We start from the raw sequence: 19,237 nt of genomic DNA on the forward strand, positions 1-19,237 counted from the left end.
GTCAACATTAAAGGTCATCGAGACAATGAGACCTGTGGGACTCTGCAGCAGACTGTAGTGGTCTGACCTAAACGTGGTCACCCAGACAACAGCTTGTGTTTTATTGTACATTACATTTATAAGAGAGTATGACTTGTTTGTTTATTGTACCAAGCTTTCTCGCAGTTCACTTGGGCAACAATTACCATCTTTGGCACCAAGGCAGACCCAGTAGGTTTTCTGATCCAGGGCAGATTTTGAGTTTCGTCCAGAGCGGATTGTCGGTAAGAAGGAATTTATGGGTTGTTGCCATGGAGGCATGGGAGAATCCGTGTTGGAGGTTAGGAGAGTTGAGGTTGCGCAGCCAGTTTACTAATATAATTTGTGCTCGGATACACTGCTTTGTTGGGGGCACAGCGTTGCTGGAGCTCTCAAGTACCCACATTCGATGCAGTGAAGCACACCAGTGTATCAACCGCATCCATCTTACCAGGCGGCTTAGGTCAGGCCTGATCCAATAAAAGAGATCCTCTGGATTGCTGCATTCTCCTGCTGGGAACAGACTCCTAGATGTAGAAGGAAATGGTATAGTATTTTATATTTTATTAACTTTCTATAGCGCTGGACTCCTAAGCGCTGTACACAAAATTCAACGGTACAATTTCCAAGAACATATCAAGAAACGAACAGATCAAAAAGTTTAAAGATTTGGAAAGAGAAAAGAGATGGTACGCAGGGACAGAGAATTTCAGATGCTAGGCACAAGAAGAGCAAATGAGCGGAAACATGATCAGCACGAGGAATAGTAAACAAAAGAGATTCAATACGAAGAGAGGAAGTTGGAGAATAAAAAGAAACTAAAGATAAGGAGGAGACAAACCTAAAGATAAGGAGGAGAGAGACCTTAGAGGCAATGCAAAGGAAATTGAAAGAGTAAACCATTTTCAAAAGAAAACCAATGCAGAGTTTGCAGAGGTGATAGAATCCTGATGAGCAAGAGTGCAAAGAACTTCATAGAAGAATGATAGAGCGAGGAGCTAGATAAGTAGGAAACCAAACGAAGAGAATAAAACAGATGGAAGACTAGGGAAAAGATAAGAAAGAAGAGAAATTAAGAAACCAGCAAGCTTTTTGAATGTGAATGAGTTGATAGCGATAGGAACGAGAAAGAGGAGACCTGCGCAGAGAAAGATAGACAAATCAAAAATATCAGATTATGAACAGAGACAAATCTATTCCTCTTCTTTGGACTCCAGGTACTGGCTTTCTTGCTTCCCTTGCTGTTTTTGCTTTCTCACTGATGAGCACAGAGGCTTGGACCCTATAAATATTAAATAATAATAATGAAAAGAAGAAAAGGAGGAGTGATACAAGGAATAGTAGAATCAGGGGAAAAACAAAACCTCAGTTTTCAGGTAGTAGAGCATTTGTTACAGTGAGTAGCTTATACTAAAAACAGCAAAACACCTCTGGGAATGAGGAAGGCCCTCATGAAACTCCCACCCGACCTGACCGACTCACCTATATTTATGGGTTATTTGGGAACTAAACCCAGGGAAACACTTGGCCCTTTAATGGAAGAGGGCTGGAATACTGACCTGTGCATGACACTGCCACCTGACCTGGCCACCAACCAATGGAATCTTCAGTCTTACTGGAGAGTCACATTAAGTACGTGTCAAAAGAACACGCAGAGAGAGAAGAGACACCATGAGAGAGCTAGCACGAGAAACCAGAGGAGCAAAGCCGGAAGCGAAAACTGATGGGTGAGTGGGAGGACAGTGTTGCAGACGCTGATGCCTCAACAAAGCTGGAGTCCACAGAGAGAGGGACCGCTGAGGTAGAAAGCACAACCTACACCCCAGAAGAACGAAACAGCAAGAGACACACCGCATCAGCTCAAGGAGCCCATAGCCCTTAAGGGCTACCATAAATATCAGCACCAAACACAAGGGTATTGCATCAGTTCGAGGAACCCATAACCCGCAAGGGGCTACTAGAGACATTACCCTACACAAGGAGACACTGCCACAGAGAGCTATTGCATTGGCCCTAGGAGTCCATAGTTTGCCTGGGGCTACCAGAGACAATCCCCTCCCCACTGAGAAGTACCACACTGGCTCAAGGAGCCCACAGTACAAGAAGGGCCACCAGAGATCCAACTCCAAAGAGGGGAAGTGCATCGGTTTGAGGAGACCAGAGGCTGGAGAGTCTACCAGAGACCCCCCCCCCCGCAAACCCCCAAATGGTTACAGCACCGGCTTGAGGAGCCAGCAGCCCATGACAAGCTACCAGAGACGCAACCCCACAAAGGGATATTGCATCAGGTTGAAAAGTCTACAGTCTGTAACGGACATGAAGGAGGTAAACCCTCAAGTTGACAATTTACTGAGGGCAGAAAATGTCCAACGCCCACGTAATGCAAAGAAGGGACAAACAGGAAAGCCGATAACTAGCAATTTCATGAACCATAAATACAAACCCCACCGGGTCCACCCAATCTCTCCCTGGAGAGTGAACAGAGGAGAAGGGCCAGATGAGATTCCAGTTTCCACTGCAAAAGAAGGTTTGAAAGACCATTTTCTTTGGAACAAATTGTGCCATTTTGTATGTTGTGAGAAACCAGATGCATGGAACTTAGGGGAGAAAGGTCAATGAACCAACCATCTCCCCTGGGTGGGTGAGGTAACCCTCATCCAAGCAATAGCTTGGAATTCTTTCTTTCTAGAGAAGAATGTTAGAGTTACGTTAGACTAATTTAAGACAGAGGACTTATGTTGATTTGGGACTTACTGGTTATTTTCTTTGACTTAGGGAAAACAGTCTTTGATATAGGGACTAGGTTTCCCAAAATACGACTTATGTCGAGCTAGTGTCTTCAACATTTTTGGAGATATTGAAGGTTTGGATGCTATTTCTTCCACCGATATAGATCAAATAGAGTTTTTGTGTGACAAGAACCTTTCCATAATTAGATTGTGGATAAAATCGGGAATTGTCCGCAACACTCTATGGAATGCTAGAATGGACCTTTTTAATCTTGGTTTCTTACTAGCACAAGATCCAGCACGACAACCTTTCAAGGAGTCTAACACCAATGAGTCCTCTGTTGGTAATAATCTTCAACCATTGTGTGATTGTAACTATTGTTTGAATGAATCACTTTCAGATCTCGTGGTTCCTGCTAATCCTTGTTTATAACCACGAGCAAATTCTTCCATTACTGAAATTTCACTTGCTTGTTGGAACACCCGAGGCTCCTCTCACTTGCAATGGACATTAAATAACCAGCTGAATACATATGATATAGTAGCACTACAGGAAACATGGTTACTAAAGCCGCCTACATGGGATGACCATGAGCTTATTCTTCTTCCAGCAGAACATAGTGGTAAAGGTAGACCTACTGCTGGTTTGTTAGTAGCGGTGAAAGTGAGTAAGGGTTATAAAATCTCGCCCTGGCAAGCACCAAACAAATATATACAAATGGTTAAGATTTCTTTCAACACACAAATATATGCTCTTATCAATGTGTATCGAAATCCTGTAGGTATTACTGATGATAGTTTTTATACTGCTCTATCGTCCCTCTTTGAATTGATCTCTGCTCAGGGCAATATCTCTGGAATTCTAGTAATGGGTGATTTAAATTTCTCTTGTGTTGAGTCTAATACAAGGAGCAAAAATCGCGATGGTGTAAGATGGTTATCTTTTATGGAAGATCTGGATTTAAAAATTGCAAATGGTGCAATCACAGGAGCATCCCTTCAATGAATACTTGGGAGCGAGGTAACTCAAAAACCACAATTGATTACATCTTTATGTCCAACAACATCTTTATGAACACTACCAAATTTGTTGTTGTAAAACAAACAGCTAGTGATCATCATCTTTTATCGTTATATTGGTCAGTCGAAATGACAAACTGTTTAAAAATTGTACGTCGTTATAAACAGACTTTGTTAGTTAACAATGGCAAAAATTGATTTAAATGGTCCATTAACAAATTACTAGCATTGAATGGAGCAATTTTAAATAACCAATGTTCTCAAGAGTCTGCATCCTATATAGACGTATTAAGCACCTTTGCAAATCTCCAGCCTGTTCAGAATAGGCCACCCAGGAGTCACGTTCATGGGTTTGATTTGGCTCTCTGTGAGAGAAAGAAAGCTTACAGAAAGGAAATCAGAACACTTCGGAAACTACCATTAAATGATCAGATTAAAGTGATTAGATCCGCTAAGTCAAGATATCGAAATTGGGTACGGTCAAGGAAGGCCGCATTATACCAACTAGATAGTGAAAACTTTCTACGAGCATGTCGTAATAAAAACTCTGCTCTGGTCTGGGAACTGCTAAATAAATGTAGCACAGCACCACAAGTATATCTCCAACTTAATGGTGTCTCTGAATCTGCGTGGGTTACACATTTTTCCACACTATATGATGATCCCAAGATGAGATGTTACAAATATAATGGCAGTTCTGCAAAATGTTGGAATTTGCAATGCACAAGAAATATCATTCAGTCCTTCATCAAAACATCGTCCTCGTCAAGAGCAGCAGGCCCTGACGGACTCTCAAACTGGATGTTTAAACAAAATATAAATGAATGGGCATTAATCTTGAACAACACATTTCATTACATTTTGCAAACTAAATGTATACCAGACTCCTGGCGTTCATCTGTGATTATCCCGATCTATAAAAAGGGTGATCGCATGGACGCCAAAAGTTATCGTCCAATAGCGCTATTGGATGCTCCAGGGAAGATTTTCACTAAGTTGGTATTAAGAGATTTCAACCTTTGGTCATCAACAGCTAGTCAGCGTGACCCAGCACAAACTGGTTTTGTGGCTGGCCTGGGTACTGGTGTTAACTTACTCACTTTAAATGCCATCAGACAACAAGCACAGAGTAAGAGACAGCCTAGATACTTTGCTTTTGTGGATCTTCACTCCGCCTTTGACTCGGTATCACGACCAAAACTCATTGATAAATTAATCAAGGCGGAGTGTCCCTCTACTCTTATTGATATCATTTTTGCTCTTCATTCAAAAACCAAGGTCTTTGTAAGATTAAATGCTGAGGGCCTGCTAACATCTCCAGTTTACACGCACAGAGGGTTGAAGCAGGGGTGCAGTTTAGCGTCAGCCCTGTTCTAACTTTTTTATTAATGACGTACGCTGGAATTTTAGCCAAATAATGGCTGATGCACCGAAACTAAACGGTGTCAAAATCAATGCATTATGGTATGCGGATGATCTTGTCCTAGTGTCAAAAACACCCAGCGGCTTACGCAATCTGTTGTCAGTACTTTGCTGCTACTTCAAAGAAAATGAATTAGTAGTAAATACTGCTAAAACACAGATTGTTACATTTGTCCCTAAAGGTCTACGCAAGCATTTGTTAGAATGGCAACTAGAGGGAACGCCCATAAAGATAGTTCCAAACTGTTTATTTGGGCGTTATTTTTGACGGTTGTCCTACATTAGAGTCGCAGCTGAATAAGATCAAACAGAAGCGAACTCTGGCAATCTGTCAAACACGAATAATTGTTGCCAAATATGGCAAATTTTCAATTAAAGCAGCTCTCGTATATTGGAATCAAAATGTTGTCCCAACTATTCTTTATGGCTTAGAAACGCAAATTGTTCCCTCTGGATTTCTTAATTTAATAGAATCCAAATTCTGGCGTGCCATTATGCGTCTACCACAATGTATTCCCGGGGTGATGATGCGATATGAATTGGGCCTAATTTCATTATCTGCCCTACATAATTGGCGCTCATGCGCCTTATTACGCAAATGCTTGCTTTCCACACGAGACACCTCTACATTGTCATCTATTTCTTGTTATCTACTTGAATCATCAGAAGAGTTTCCCAAACATTGGTCCACAAATGTTCTCGCCATTATGGTGAATGCCGATATATCGCTTGATCTTTTAATAGTTCACCCGGAGCGAGCAAAGAAGAAAGTATACATGATGGACTGGATTGACACTCGAGCAAAGTGCTTAACTTATAAAGATTTTGACTCAGCAATATTTGGACCTAAATGCTATAAAGATACTGCATCCTACTTGTGTTTAGCCCCTTCTGCTGCTATTAGATCTAACATTCTACGGTTGCGATTCAATATTTGGCCCACTCGGGAGGTTAAATCAAGAAGAAAGCAAATATCATCAGATCTTAATTGGTGTAGGTTTTGTCAAAATGCAGCTATTGTTGAGACTCAACACTTATTATTGGAATGTTCAGCCCTCTCGAGTTTAAGAAGTATTCATTTCGTCAACTATCTTGCGTATTTTGCACAAATAGACCCTAGTAATAGATGGGTGGCTCTAGCGGCAACAGAATGTACAGGCATAAGGGTTGCTACCATTAACTTTTTAAAAGCCTTGAACATGGAATGAAAATGTTTTACTTGAAGATGTCTGTCTGTAAATGTATATTAATGTTTGTTACATTGTTCATACTTTTCGGAAATTTGGACTTTTTATGTATAAAATGAAAAAGTTGTAATTTCAACTATATTCAATAATAAAAAAAAAAAAAAAAAATATAGGGACTAGGTTTTGCTCCTATAGGTTTATGAATAAGAAGGTGTTGGAAACTGGTCTTTGTATCCGTCTCCTTTGTCCGGCTTACCAGAAGTGCCTTCCTCAAAAAAAAATCTAGAGGCAAGTTGTATTTCCACTGGGTGCGGTAAGGCCAGGATATATTTAATCCCCACAATCAAAAGGTGCGAGGGTGTCCAGGGAGTGACTAGATGGTGCAGATATAACGGCTGGGACCAGAGTAAATATAAAACAGGATGACAGTCTTAACGTGAATTAACCCCCTCCCCCAGAAAAATAAGGGGTGCAAAATTCCATAGGGTGTTCGTGCCATGATATCTCCCACCCCCAAAATCGAAAGGTATGGGGGTATCCAGGAAGGGGCTAGATGGTGCCTATACATGGTTTGTGACAGTAAATCTAAAACAGGATGACACTTGTGTTAGTGTGAATTAACACCACTGACACAGGGAATGTAAAGGACCATAGGAGTGTTTACGCCATGATATCTTGCACCCATGAAGGCACCATGAAGAAAGACAGACAGATTAAAATTTAGTTTCAACAATTTTATTTAAAAATGTATGAGGGGAATAAAGCCTAACTTGCCCTATGCTAAGGTGGGATTTTCCTACCTAAAGAAGTATGTAATAGCATCTGTCAGGATGTCCAAATCAAGGGTCTGTGTCCAACACCTATACTTGCCCTCGCAATTAAATATATACAAATTGTAGGGATGTCAGCATCAAAAGCATAGTGTTCCAAAACAAAGTTCACAGCTCCTTCCAGATCTTGGTTTAGAATCAGCTCCCCCTTCCGCAAGTAACACAGTCTCAGGGTTCCCTTCCCCAAATTCAATACAATTCACAAAGTCTTCGGGGTCCCTTGCCCGAGAGTTCACCTCTTCCAGCTTTCCAGCTTTCAAAAGAAATAACAGTTCCTTGGGGCACTTCCCAGTTCCTTTAAGAGGAGTTACTTGTGCCAATTTGCTTAGACAGTTTGGTTTCTTAACTTTCCATTTCAGGCTGTTGCAAAACAAACTTCTTTAAACATTCTTTCATGTAGGACACTTGGTCTAGGCGCAGTTGTTGGACTAACGGTCCACCCATTACAGGTCATGCAACCAATACTGCTTTATACTGTTTCCATCAACAATTATGCACTTGGTTATCCTTTTCCGTTTTCCTCTCGATCTTACCAACACAAATGTCCTCGTAGCCTGCAATTCCTGGGCCCCTCTTGACTTTGGCCAACTATTTAGTTTCTCAATGTCATACCCTCCTTGGTATTTTCACGACATTGTCAATACTCGTTTCATACATCGCATTCCTCAATTTCTCACTCATACAATACTTGGCTGTCACTCCATATATGAGTATTCACTGGGCTTTGCATTCTGTGCGGCATTCAAAAATGCTTTCAGTTTCAGTTCACTCTGCATCTTAAACGTACTTGTTCCGGCATGCAAAAGTAATTTAAGTTCCTTTCAGTTAGTTTGACATGCCAAAGGACTTTGTTATGAGTTACCGGAGCGCGCCGGCATTAGTGTGTAACTGCTTTACACTCACTGGTCGCACACGGCAGTGTCCTTCTCTTCGGCCTTCCTCGGCTTCACAGCTGCCACAGACTGCCTCTCCTTTGCAGCCTCCGCAGAGTAGACTGCTCGGTCACATGTCCTCCCACGACGGAAGCTGGAGCCAGTCGGAGTCCACAGCTTACACGAAGCAGACCCGCTCCATAGGGTAACAGGACCTCCAGACCCTCGCCCAGCCGACTACAGCGTCTCCTTCTCCTGCACAACATCGCCCCCTGCACCTAGGTCTCCAGCTTCCTTTCCTCCAGCTCGTTTCCCCTTCTGCAAAAGCAGCAGGCATTTTTATATCCATCCGGTGTGCTAACTGACCCCAGGTATGGGTCATTGAGTTACATTGCATGACTATGGAAAACTCTATTAGGCGTGCATGCCTGGTTGTTCCGTTGGTATGCCTCTATAGCCTATGGTGTTTGGAACTGTCAAATTTAATAGAGAGCATTCATAACTCTTGTCTCAGATAGCTGTGTGTGTGCATCAGTAAAATGGGTATGTGTCCTTCTAGTTGGTCTCTTCCTCGTCCCAGTACTACGATGTTGTCTGTGGGACAGTTTGGATGGCGGAAAAGGGTTTGCAATACCCTACAAAGGCTTTAGGGATAGAGGGCTCATTGTGAAAAGGTAAAGGCCGATAGCATGTCTCACCTAAGGACGTCCTCACCCCACTCCCTAAGCTACCTACACCCAGTCAGAATCCAAAAGCTATGGCCGTTCCCTGGCCACCTGAGAGGAGGATCCCAGGGAAAAAGGTAGCGAGGATGCCCTCATGTTCCTCACACACACCCACAATCAAAAAGGTAGAGTACATATAAAACAGGATGACCACTTGTGTGCATTAATCCCAGGTAGGCAGAGGTGTGCTGAGTACATGATATCTTGCACCCCCATAATGAAAAGGCCTGGTGGTGTCCAGGGAGGGCTAGATGGTGCCTATACATCGTTTGGGGCCAATTAAATATAAAAACAGGATGACCACTTTTGTTAATTAGAATTACCCCCAGAAGAAACGGGGATGGGAATTACTGTAAATGCATTTAGGCTATGATATGTTGCACCCCCAGAGTCAAAGGTATGGGGGTGTCCAGGGAGGGGTACATTGTGCATATTCATCTGTTGGCACTTCTGTTATTGCAAATTCCACCCAGGGAGGCAGGGGATGCAAATTACCATGGGTGTGTTCAGGACATTGTATCTTGCATCTCTGCATTAACAAAAGGTATGGGGATGTCCAGGGAGGGGCTAGAGATGGTGCCTATACATTGGTTCGGACCAGAGTAAATACAAAAGCCTTAAAAAGCCCTCTGCCCTGCTCTCCATCGCCCAATCTCCATCACACCCTTCCTGGGCAAACTCCTGGAGAAGCTGACCATCTCCCAACTGACACAGAATCAGTCGGGTATCTTCACGACCACCAGTCTGGCTTTGGAACTCCCAGAGGCACGGAAACTGCTCTACTGAACACCTGCAATGACTTGCGCTCAAATTCCATCAGTTCGCAATCCTCCAGGATCTTTCCGCTGCCTTCAACGCAGTCAATCCTGCAATCCTGCCAAATTGGCCGACACCCGGGTTTCACGGGCCTGGCTGACCCATTGCCTCTCCAACTAACGTTCCCAGGTTCAACTTGACCCTTTTCTCTCCTCCATCACTCGCTCCACCTGCGGCGTCCCTCAAGGCCCTACCCTCTCGCCGTGGCTTTTCAACATCTACATTGCCCCTTTAGCCCACCTAACCTCTTCCTTCTCTCCTCACTTCGTTATGCAGATGACACGTAGCTCTCCTTAAAGCTTCCCTCTTCCTCCCCTCTCATCCCCAGACTGACTGCTATTCATTCATGGTGTGCTGCCAATTATATCTGCCTTAATGCCACGAAGACCGAGATCCTTTTCATTGGGACCCCAGCTCCCACCTCCCCTCCTTCCGGCCGCACTCTATCAGGTCCTTTAACTCCTCCCTATAACGGGGTGGAAATCCTGACATCTTTGATTCCTCTCTCTCTCTCTCCCCCCACTCATCAGCTCAATGTCTCCAGAGCTCTAGTCCTCTCTAGGCTGGACTACTGCAACGGCCTCTTCGTCAATCGTCCTTTTTCCTGCATTCATCCCCTTCAACTAATCCAGAATAAAGACTTATTCTTGGCCTCAATCCCATGGACTGCACCTCTCCAGCCCCAATTACTCTCCACTGGCTCCCAGTTGTTGGTAGGATCAAACTGAAACCTCCTGCATCATCCACATAGCATTCTGGTGCCTGGGACCCCGCTACATCCAACTCCTCTCCCTAAATACTTTCCTGCAAGAGCTTGTCGGTCGTCTAGCTCCAACTCTGAGAATCAGACGCTTCTCTAAGCAAAGAGGGGTGGGGGATAGATGTCTCTCCGCCACAGAAACCTCCCCCTGGAATGGTCTCCCTGCCCCTCTCAGGCTTGAGTCAAATATCCTTAAGTTTCCTTTTCTTCTCCTCCTTCACTCTTCCTCCCCCCCCCCCCCCCCCTGCTAACACCTTCTTCTGTCTCATTGACTGGTTGCCTGTGAGTACCATTACTATAGGGCTCCAGCCGGCACTTGCCTGCTGGCCTTCCCTTAGAAGGTGCACCTCGCCTCTTATCCCCCCCCCCCCCCCGAGCCCCTTTTTCATTCCCATCTTAGCACCTGTTTTGGTGCAGACTGGCACTTTTCCCCCCTCCATTGCCTCACACTTCTTTACAGCACTTGCACATGCCGAATGTCACAAGCTTTCTCCCTTGTCCCACCCCCGCCCCCTTTTTGTCTTGTGGCGCCTTGAAAGGAACAAGTTACTTACCTGTAACTGTTGTTCTCCAGCATGGGTCTGGCATGGATTCACATGCTCATGAATATTCCCCGTCGTCAGGCTGGGAATACTCGGTAAAGAAAAAACCAGTATCAGTTTTGTTTCTGATCTGTCTTTCGTAGTAGTAACCAATCACTGATCTCTGCGTCATACTGACCACAGCCAATGACTGCCCCGCCTCTGGCAGCCATCTTCAGATTTGGTAGCACGTGAAGTGGCAGCATGACCAAGTGAAGAGCCGCAGAGGGGTAGGCGGGAGGGTTCGCATGTGAATCCATGCCAGACCCATGCTGGAGAACAACAGTTACAGGTAAGTAACTTGTTCCTTCTCCAGCATGGGGTCTGGCATGGATTCACATGCTCATGAATAAAGACTACATAGCAGTACACACATGCACAACCACGGGAGGTGGCAAAGGCTCAACATTAAGCATTACATCAAACTCAACATTAAGCAAATCTTACCTCCTCACCAGGCTCACCTTAGGCGAACAGGTTGCGCAGCACTGCTTGGCCGACCCTGGACTCCGCCCTGGAATCCCGATCGACGCAGTAGAATTTCGTGAAGGTGTGCGTCGACCTCCACGTAGCAGCCCTGCAGATGTCCAGCAAGGGCACACCAGATAGGAACGCCGTGGTAGCTGCGATCGCTCTGGTGGAATGGGCTCTCGGACAGCCATGCAGGGGTCAGTTTGCCAACCGATGACAGTACATGAGACAGCCGGAGAGCCATCTGGAAATGGAAGCCTTCGAGAGAGCCTTCCCCTGATTGACAGGTCCAAAGTTCACAAAGAGTTGTGACGTCTTCCGAAAACCCTTCGTGCGGTCCACGTAGAACTTCAGCGCTCTAGCCACATCCAGCGAGTGCAGAGTCCTCTCAGCCGGCGACGAAGGCGACGGGAAGAAAACAGGCAACACCAAGGGTTTGTTGAGGTGGAAGTCCGACGGCACCTTGGGCATGAAGGAGGGGTGAGTCCTGAGCACTACCCTTGTGTCGTGAAAAGTCAAGTACGGGGCCTTGCAGGAAAAGGCCTGGATCTCTCCCACCCGTCGTGCGGAGGTGATGGCCACAAGAAACGCTGTTTTCCACGACAAGAACTTCAACGGGGCAGAGTGCAGAGGCTCGAACGGAGGTCCCATGAGCTTGGTCAGCACCACGTTGAGCTCCCACGCCGGGGCCGGAGCCTTCACCGGCGGGAACGATCTGAACAGTCCCTTCATGAACTCTTTCACCAGACGATGAGACCACAAGGACGTCCGCCCCGTGGTTCTGGTGTATCGGGAGATCGCAGCAAGATGAATCTTGATGGACGCGTGCGCCAGTCCAGCTTTGGCCAGCGTCAGTAGGTACGGCAGTACTTGGGGAGCCGTAATCCGTAGAGGGTTAATCTTCTGTGCGTGGCACCAGACAGAGAACCTCTTCCATTTGTGTCCGTAGCATTTAAGAGTTGAGGACGCCCTGGCCTTTGCAAGAACCTCTCTGCAGTCGGCCGGTATGTCGTATCCTCCAAACTAACGCTGCAGGAGCCAGGCCTGCAAGTTCAGCGACTTCGGGTCGTGATGGAGGATGGCGCCTCCTTCCCTGGAGAGCAGATCCGCGTCCACTGGCAGCTTGATTGACGGGGACGCTGACAAATCCAGAAGGTCCGGGAACCATATCTGCCTCGGCCACGCAGGTGCGACGAGGATATCCTGCACCGGGACCTCTTGAACTGGTTGATGAGCCGGATCAGCACTGGCAATGGAGGGAACGCGTATAGGAACAGGCCCTCCCAGGGGAATGAGAAAGCATCGCCCATGCTCCTCGGCTGGGGAAACCTGCTGGCGAACCTCCGGCACTTGGAGTTCGTCGCCGTCGCGAACAGATCGATCTGGGGTGTGCCCCACCGTCGGAAGAGGCGGTCCACTAGATCCCGTCGTAGTTCCCACTCGTGGCACGAGCGCAGCTCCCTGCTGAGTGAGTCGGCGATGGTGTTTTTTATCCCTGCCAGATGAAACGGCACCAGAAACATCCTTTCGCGACGGCCCAATGCCACAGATCCTGCGCCTCCCTGGACAGGGCTGGGGACCTGGTTCCGCCCTGTTTCCTGATGTAGAACATGGTGGTGGTGTTGTCGGTGAAGATCCTCACCACCTTGCCCTTGAGGGACGGAAGGAAGGACCTGAGGGCCCAAAACACTGCACGGAGCTCCAGGACGTTGATATGGAGGGCCTTCTCCGTCCGGAGCCAAAGGCCTCTCGCGTGCAGATTCTCGGTGTGCGCTCCCCACCCTTCCAGGGAGGCATCCGTGGTCACGGTCTCCTGGTGGCCGGGGGTCTGGAAGTCCATGCCCGCCGTCAGATGTGCACGGGTGCCCCACCACCGGATCGCTCGTCGGAAACTCTCGTCGAGTGTGATCCTCTCCTCGAAGCTGCCCGTCGTCTGGATCCAGCGCGCGTCCAGGAACTCCTGCAACGGGCGCATCCGGAGCCTGCACAGGGGGATGAGGTAAATGCAAGACGACATCATTCCGAGGAGGGACTTGATGGACCTCACTCTGGCCGCGTCCGCAACCAGCATCCGTTGTACCTTGCCCAGAATGGCCCTCGTCCTTTCCTCCGACGGGGAGGCCAGAAGCGACACTGTCGAGCTTCGCTCCCAGAAACAGTGCGTCTTGTGCAGGCACCAGGTGGGACTTGGCGTAGTTTACGGAGAATCCCAGGTCTGTGAGAAGTTGGACGGTCCTTGCCGTGTGCTCCACGGCGAGCTCCCTCGTCTTGGCTCGGATGAGCCAGTCGTCCAGGTAGGGGTAGACGTGGATACCCCCTCGGCACAGCTGCACCGGTGCGAGGCACTTGGTGAACACCCTGGGTGCCGACCTTAGTCCGAAGGGAAGGGCTCTGAACTGATAGTGACGCCCTTGGACCACGAACCTGAGAAACTTTCGGTGTCCCTTTAGGATGGGAATATGGAAGTAGGCATCCTCCAAATCCAACGACGACAGGAAATCGCCCTCCTCCAGCTGACCCAGGACGTGTTGGAGGGCGACCATCCGGAACTTCTGTGCCTTGATGAATTTGTTCAGTCGTCGTAGGTCCAGGATGGGACGCCATCCTCCCGTCTTCTTCTTCACGAGGAAGTATCTCGAGTAAACTCCGGAGCCCCGAAGCCTCTTTGGGACGAGCTCGATGGCACCCTTCCTGAGCATCGCCTTTACCTCCAAGAGAAGTTGAGGGACGTGATGTTCTTTCCTGGCCACAGGGGGGACGCGCGGGCACCTTCTTTGAAACTCGAGCGCGTGACCCCAGGCTAGGGCGTCCAGCACCCAACGGTCGGTGGAGATGGACTCCCACACGCTGACGAAGCTCGCCAGCCGGCCTCCCACCAGGGTGCTTCGGTGGGGGCCCGCCCCCACGGCCGGTTCAGTCCTGCTTCGACGAGGCTTTGCCGCCTTGACCTCCTTGGCGACGACGGCGGGGTCCGCCTGACTTGCCTCGTCCCCTGTAAGCTTCCTGCGACGACGAACGGGCCGCTTGACGGTAGGTGGAAAATCCTCCGCCGGAACCTTTGGAGGCACCCTTGCCTCCGCCGCTCCGAAAGGGCGGCCGCCGTTGCTGGAGGACCCCAAGAGCCCGGGCCGTCTCCGTGTCTGCTTTGATGGCTTGAAGGGAATCGTCCACTGTTTTCCCAAACAGGTTGTTTCCATCGAACGGCATGTCCAAGACTCTGGTCTGCACGTCTTGACGGAAGTCAGTAGCCTTGAGCCATCCACGCCGCCTAAGGCACACGCCGTTGCCCAACTGGCGAAATCCAAAGTCGGCGATGTCCGTCGCAATCGTAATGGCGTGGTCCGACGCCACCTCACCTTCCTGCAAGATCTCTAGGGCATCCGCCCTCTTGTCGTCCGGTAGGAAGTCCAGCAGGGGGGCCAGTGTGTACCACAGCTCCCTGTCGTAGCGGGCTACGATAGCCAAGGCGTTGGCCGCCTTAATCGTCGTCGCTGCAGACGAGATGACCCTGCGTCCCATCGTATCCAATTTCTTTCCCTCGCCGTCCGGCGGGGAAGTCGACGTAGAGGCCGCACCCCCCCCCCGCTTTCTTCCTGGCCGCCGCAGAGACGACGGAGTCCGGGGTCGGCTGTGCCCGGAGGCACAAGGGGGCCGCGTCCGGGACCTGGTACTTCTTCTTGTACCGATCCCTTCTAGCCGGCGTCGTGGATGGGTTCTTGAGGAGGGCGAGGCCCTCATCCCAAATATCGTCTAGTAGAGGCACGGAGAGGACCGTCTTCCTCTTGGCCTTGCGCCGTTGATAAAGGGAACCTTCCTTCTTCTTCTGCTCCGGGCAGAGCTGGAAGAGCTCGGATGCCCTGGCGATCATGGAGTGAAACGATCCAATCTCGTCGGGCGGGGAAGCCCGGGTGGGAGGTGACGAAGGCAGATCCTCGTCGTAAACCTTGTCGTCCGTACCCGTCGCGGCCGTGTCAGTCCCCATATCATCCCCACGAGTCGTGGACGGGGAGGAGGGCTGAACAGGGCACGATGGCTGAAAAGGAGGTGGAGGATGAATCCTTCTTCTCTTAGGGGGAGGGCTCCCAGAAGGGCCTGGCTCCGGGTCCCCCGTCGGGAGCGGTTCCTCCGCTGGTGGTAACTGCAGTCTCGTCCTTATCTCCGAGCATAAGGACTGTATAGCCAACAAAATGGCCACCGAGTTGTCTTGCGGCGCTGGTTGAGGGGAGTCCGACGGGCGGTCAGGGGCCCCGTCGGCACCCTCGACGATATCGTCGTCTCCTACGTCGGGATCCCTCCCGACGGGCTGGTCTCCTTCCACGCCAACGCCGTGGCTTAAGACCTCGATCAGCTCTTCCTCAGAGGTTGAGGCCGAATCCACGACGACCTCCTGCCCCCCCTTTTTCTTCTCCGTCGGAGGTTTCACGGGGGTCCTGTCGATGTGCATAAAAGAGGACTCCCTCCGCGGTGGCAGGGAGACTCTGAGCCCCGAGGTCGCCACCACTGGTGTAGCCTCCACAGGCTGAGCCAGGGCCGCCGCGACTGTCTCGATAGAGGCCTTGGCCGGATGGATTAAGGCTTTCACCACCTTAGGTGCGCTCACCGCCTTCTCCTTGGGGAGGGGGGACACTGCCTTGCTCTCCCTCCGATGGGGCCTTCGAGCTCGACCGGGGCCTCTCCAGGAGCTTCGCCGGGTGCTCGGCCTTCCTCTTACCCGAACCAGAGCGTTGGCTCGTGGTTGATGGTGCCGGGGAGGATGCGCCCTGCCTGGCGCCCAGGATGCGCCCTGCCTGGCGCCCGTAGAGCCCGACCGTTCGGCGCTCCCGGTGCCAGCGGACTCGCGGTGCTTGGCCTTGTGTTGGACCCCCGTCGCCGGGGCGTCCTCAAGGGTCTTAGAAGACCGCTCGGATTTCTTCTTCTTCTCGACTGACGGGCTCTTCCCTTCCAGCCAGTTGGCGAGACGTTGATGGCGGTCCTTCATGGTCCGCTCCGACATATTGCCGCAAAACGCACAGTCCTTCTCCACGTGAGTCTTGTCCTCATGTAGGCAGTAAAGACAAAAGGAGTGTTCGTCCTCCTTAAAGACATTCTGAAGCTGGCATCCAGGGCAGACCCTGAACAGCTTTCCGGGCGTCGAGCTTCCCTTCTCCTGGGCCATGTCCGAGATGGGCCTGAGAAACTTCTGGAGTCCTCCAAAAGCGTAGCTCGACGAAATCTTCACCCTTGAGGGGCGTAGACGAATCCGACACGGGTCCCCGTTGATCGGATGAAGAATCGGTGGAGCTTGAGGCTCTTTTTGACCAAAAAAAAAAATCGAAGTTTTTGAGAAAAAACGTGAAAAAATAGCACTAACGCTCGAGAGCAATAGCACGAAGATCCCAACAGTTGAACGTGCGGTAAAAATCTGAAGATGGCTGCCAGAGGCGGGGCTTAGGTAGAGGGCAGTCATTGGCTGTGGTCAGTATGACGCAGAGATCAGTGATTGGTTACTACCACGAAAGACAGATCAGAAACGAAACTGATACTGGTTTTTTCTTTACCGAGGATTCCCAGCCTGACGACGGGGAATATTCATGAGCATGTGAATCCATGCCAGACCCCATGCTGGAGAACACCATTTGTTGTATAGGTGCCTTACAAATACACAATAAATAAAATTAAAATAAAACAGGATGACCACTTACATTAGTGTGAATTAACAGCAGGGAGGCAAGGGATGCCAATTACCACAGTTGCGTCCACACCATATCTTGCACCCCCACAATCAAAAGATATGGGGTGGTGGGGTTAGTCAGTCACCGGGAGACAAGGTGCGCCTCCTGTGGCAGGCCTGAACCTGCAAACCAACTTTGGACTTCCTCAGCTGTAAGCATTTATGCAGCAGTGAATCAACAGCGATTATTCCCACAAGAACACTTGCTATGTAATGGCAGGGCCCCCTTTGTGTGTAAACCGTTTAATAAACCCTTAAATCTCACTCAGTGCCTGTTGTCTCTACGCCACCACAACATAATTGGCCACAAGGATCAAGAAAGGAAGTTGGCCACGCCAGCATGCAAGGAGCTCCCCGCCCTCCAGCATTTCTGCAGTCCCTAGCTAGGCCCAGAATACCTTGGTTGCAGTGTGAGCCACTGTTTAATACGTACCTGGAGGCCGTGGGTGGGTGGGTCGGTCGGACTATGCTGCGGGGCAGAAAAAGACGATGCTACTGAATGACCTGGGCGTCGAATATTTGCAGGCCTCAAACCTGAACCAATGGATGGAGAGGACGATGTGTTCACGGCGGCTGTTCGCCACATCAAGAAGTTTTCGAACAAAGAACACTGTATTCCATCACCCACATGAGAGAGTTGGCGGACCAGAGGGGGTTTGGAGAAAATGCAGAGAACATGATTTACGACATGCTTGTGGTACATATCAACTGCTGGAAAGTGCAGGACAAATTAATTGTGGCGAGTTGAACTTAGACAAAGCTATTCACCAACTGCCGATGTATCTCCGATGCAGTGGAAGGGACAGCGGAACAGGCCCAGGAAGGATGTTCCCGACGACAAGGTTTGCGAAAAAGAATGAGCCCCTGCAGTGTCACCGTGCACTAGCACAAAGCACTTCGCCAATGACGGACTGCCCTGCGAGGAACAAAGAATGCTCCAACTGCAGAAGGTTCGGTACATCGCAATTGCCTGAAGGTGGAGAGGAAGGAAAGTCACATACATCAAAGATGAGGGATGCCCAAGGGAGGACGATGAATGTGCTGAAGGTAGGCCGACAGTCATCATGGTGACCAATCCAAGGGCTAGGAGAGAGAAGCTACATTGCATAATAAAAGTGGGTGGAATTGAGACACATGGCCGACTCAGGCTCTGACTTAATCTTGCCCATTCAGACCTAGAAGGACATGGTAGGGCATCAGGAGGTAGAAGTCAGAAGCACCAAACACAAATCAGTGGTCTTCAGAGGAGCGTCAGTCGATCTGTTGCATTACATTAAGGCTAATATAGAGTTCCAAGACAGAGAGACCACGACCAGAGTCTTCTTATCGGAAGAAGGTCCAGCAGTGTTAGGGAGGGACGACCAACGCAGGCTAAAACTAAAATTGAATCCCAGCACAGATGAACAAGTGATTTTGGTGATCTTCCCGGAGTGGATTCCGGCCTCCATCATTCCTACGCAGGCCTACTCCTCTTTCGAATGCCTTGTCTGCAGGCTCTCTCGCCTGGTCATTCCCTTACTGTGGCAACCATCTACCGGCCACCTGGTCAGATCTCCTCCTTCCTCTGAGTGGGAGGACCAGTCCTCTTCCCTCCTGGTCTCAACCACTTAACTCCTTGGGAGACCAATATCCACCTGGATGCTTCGTCCTTCCACTGGACTCTATTCTCCCCTCTGGCCCAACTCACACTCTTCCGACCTTCCCCTTTCTATCCCTCGCACCACTCCTCTCTCCTGGAGTGATCACTTTCTCCTTTCCTTTCCTCTCATCTCACCCTCTCCACCCAAGGCATAAATTAGTCTTTAAAAATTGATCAGCAGAGTTTGCTAATTAAAAATATTTTGATTAGCAAATGGACCCATTCGATTAGCAAGTTTGTACTACTGTTGCTAATGTCACCAGAGGTTATTTGTTCCCAAGACAAGAAATTAGCAACAATACAGCAGTTTTGCGTACCACGTTAGTGAGGAGTCAGAACTTACAAATTCTTTAAAACTTCAGCTAGACCTTGTAGTATAATTTATTGTGTTTTGAAGTACCGCGCCACTGCATGGGATCACATTTTTGCTATAATGTGGCACACATATAGCCAGGCG

At 49.1% G+C, this 19,237-nt stretch overlaps 1 protein-coding gene across 9 annotated transcripts in view; it reads right to left on the reverse strand.

Moving 5' to 3' along the window:
* The window catches only part of TLN2 (talin 2), a 7,472,684-nt gene that overhangs the window by 7,438,836 nt on the left and 14,611 nt on the right, over positions 1–19,237 (reverse strand). Inside the window, exon 2 of one of the 9 annotated variants that reach the window (XM_069624480.1) lies at positions 470–1,300. The exons of the other annotated variants lie outside the window; for them this stretch is intronic. The gene's annotated coding sequence lies outside the window, so the exon portion shown is untranslated. The remainder of the gene's footprint in view (positions 1–469; positions 1,301–19,237) is intronic. 9 annotated transcript variants of the gene reach the window in all.

This window comes from Ambystoma mexicanum, chromosome 11 (assembly GCF_040938575.1).
Source record: "Ambystoma mexicanum isolate Mex_15411 chromosome 11, UKY_AmexF1_1, whole genome shotgun sequence".
Taxonomy (NCBI): domain Eukaryota; kingdom Metazoa; phylum Chordata; class Amphibia; order Caudata; family Ambystomatidae; genus Ambystoma; species Ambystoma mexicanum.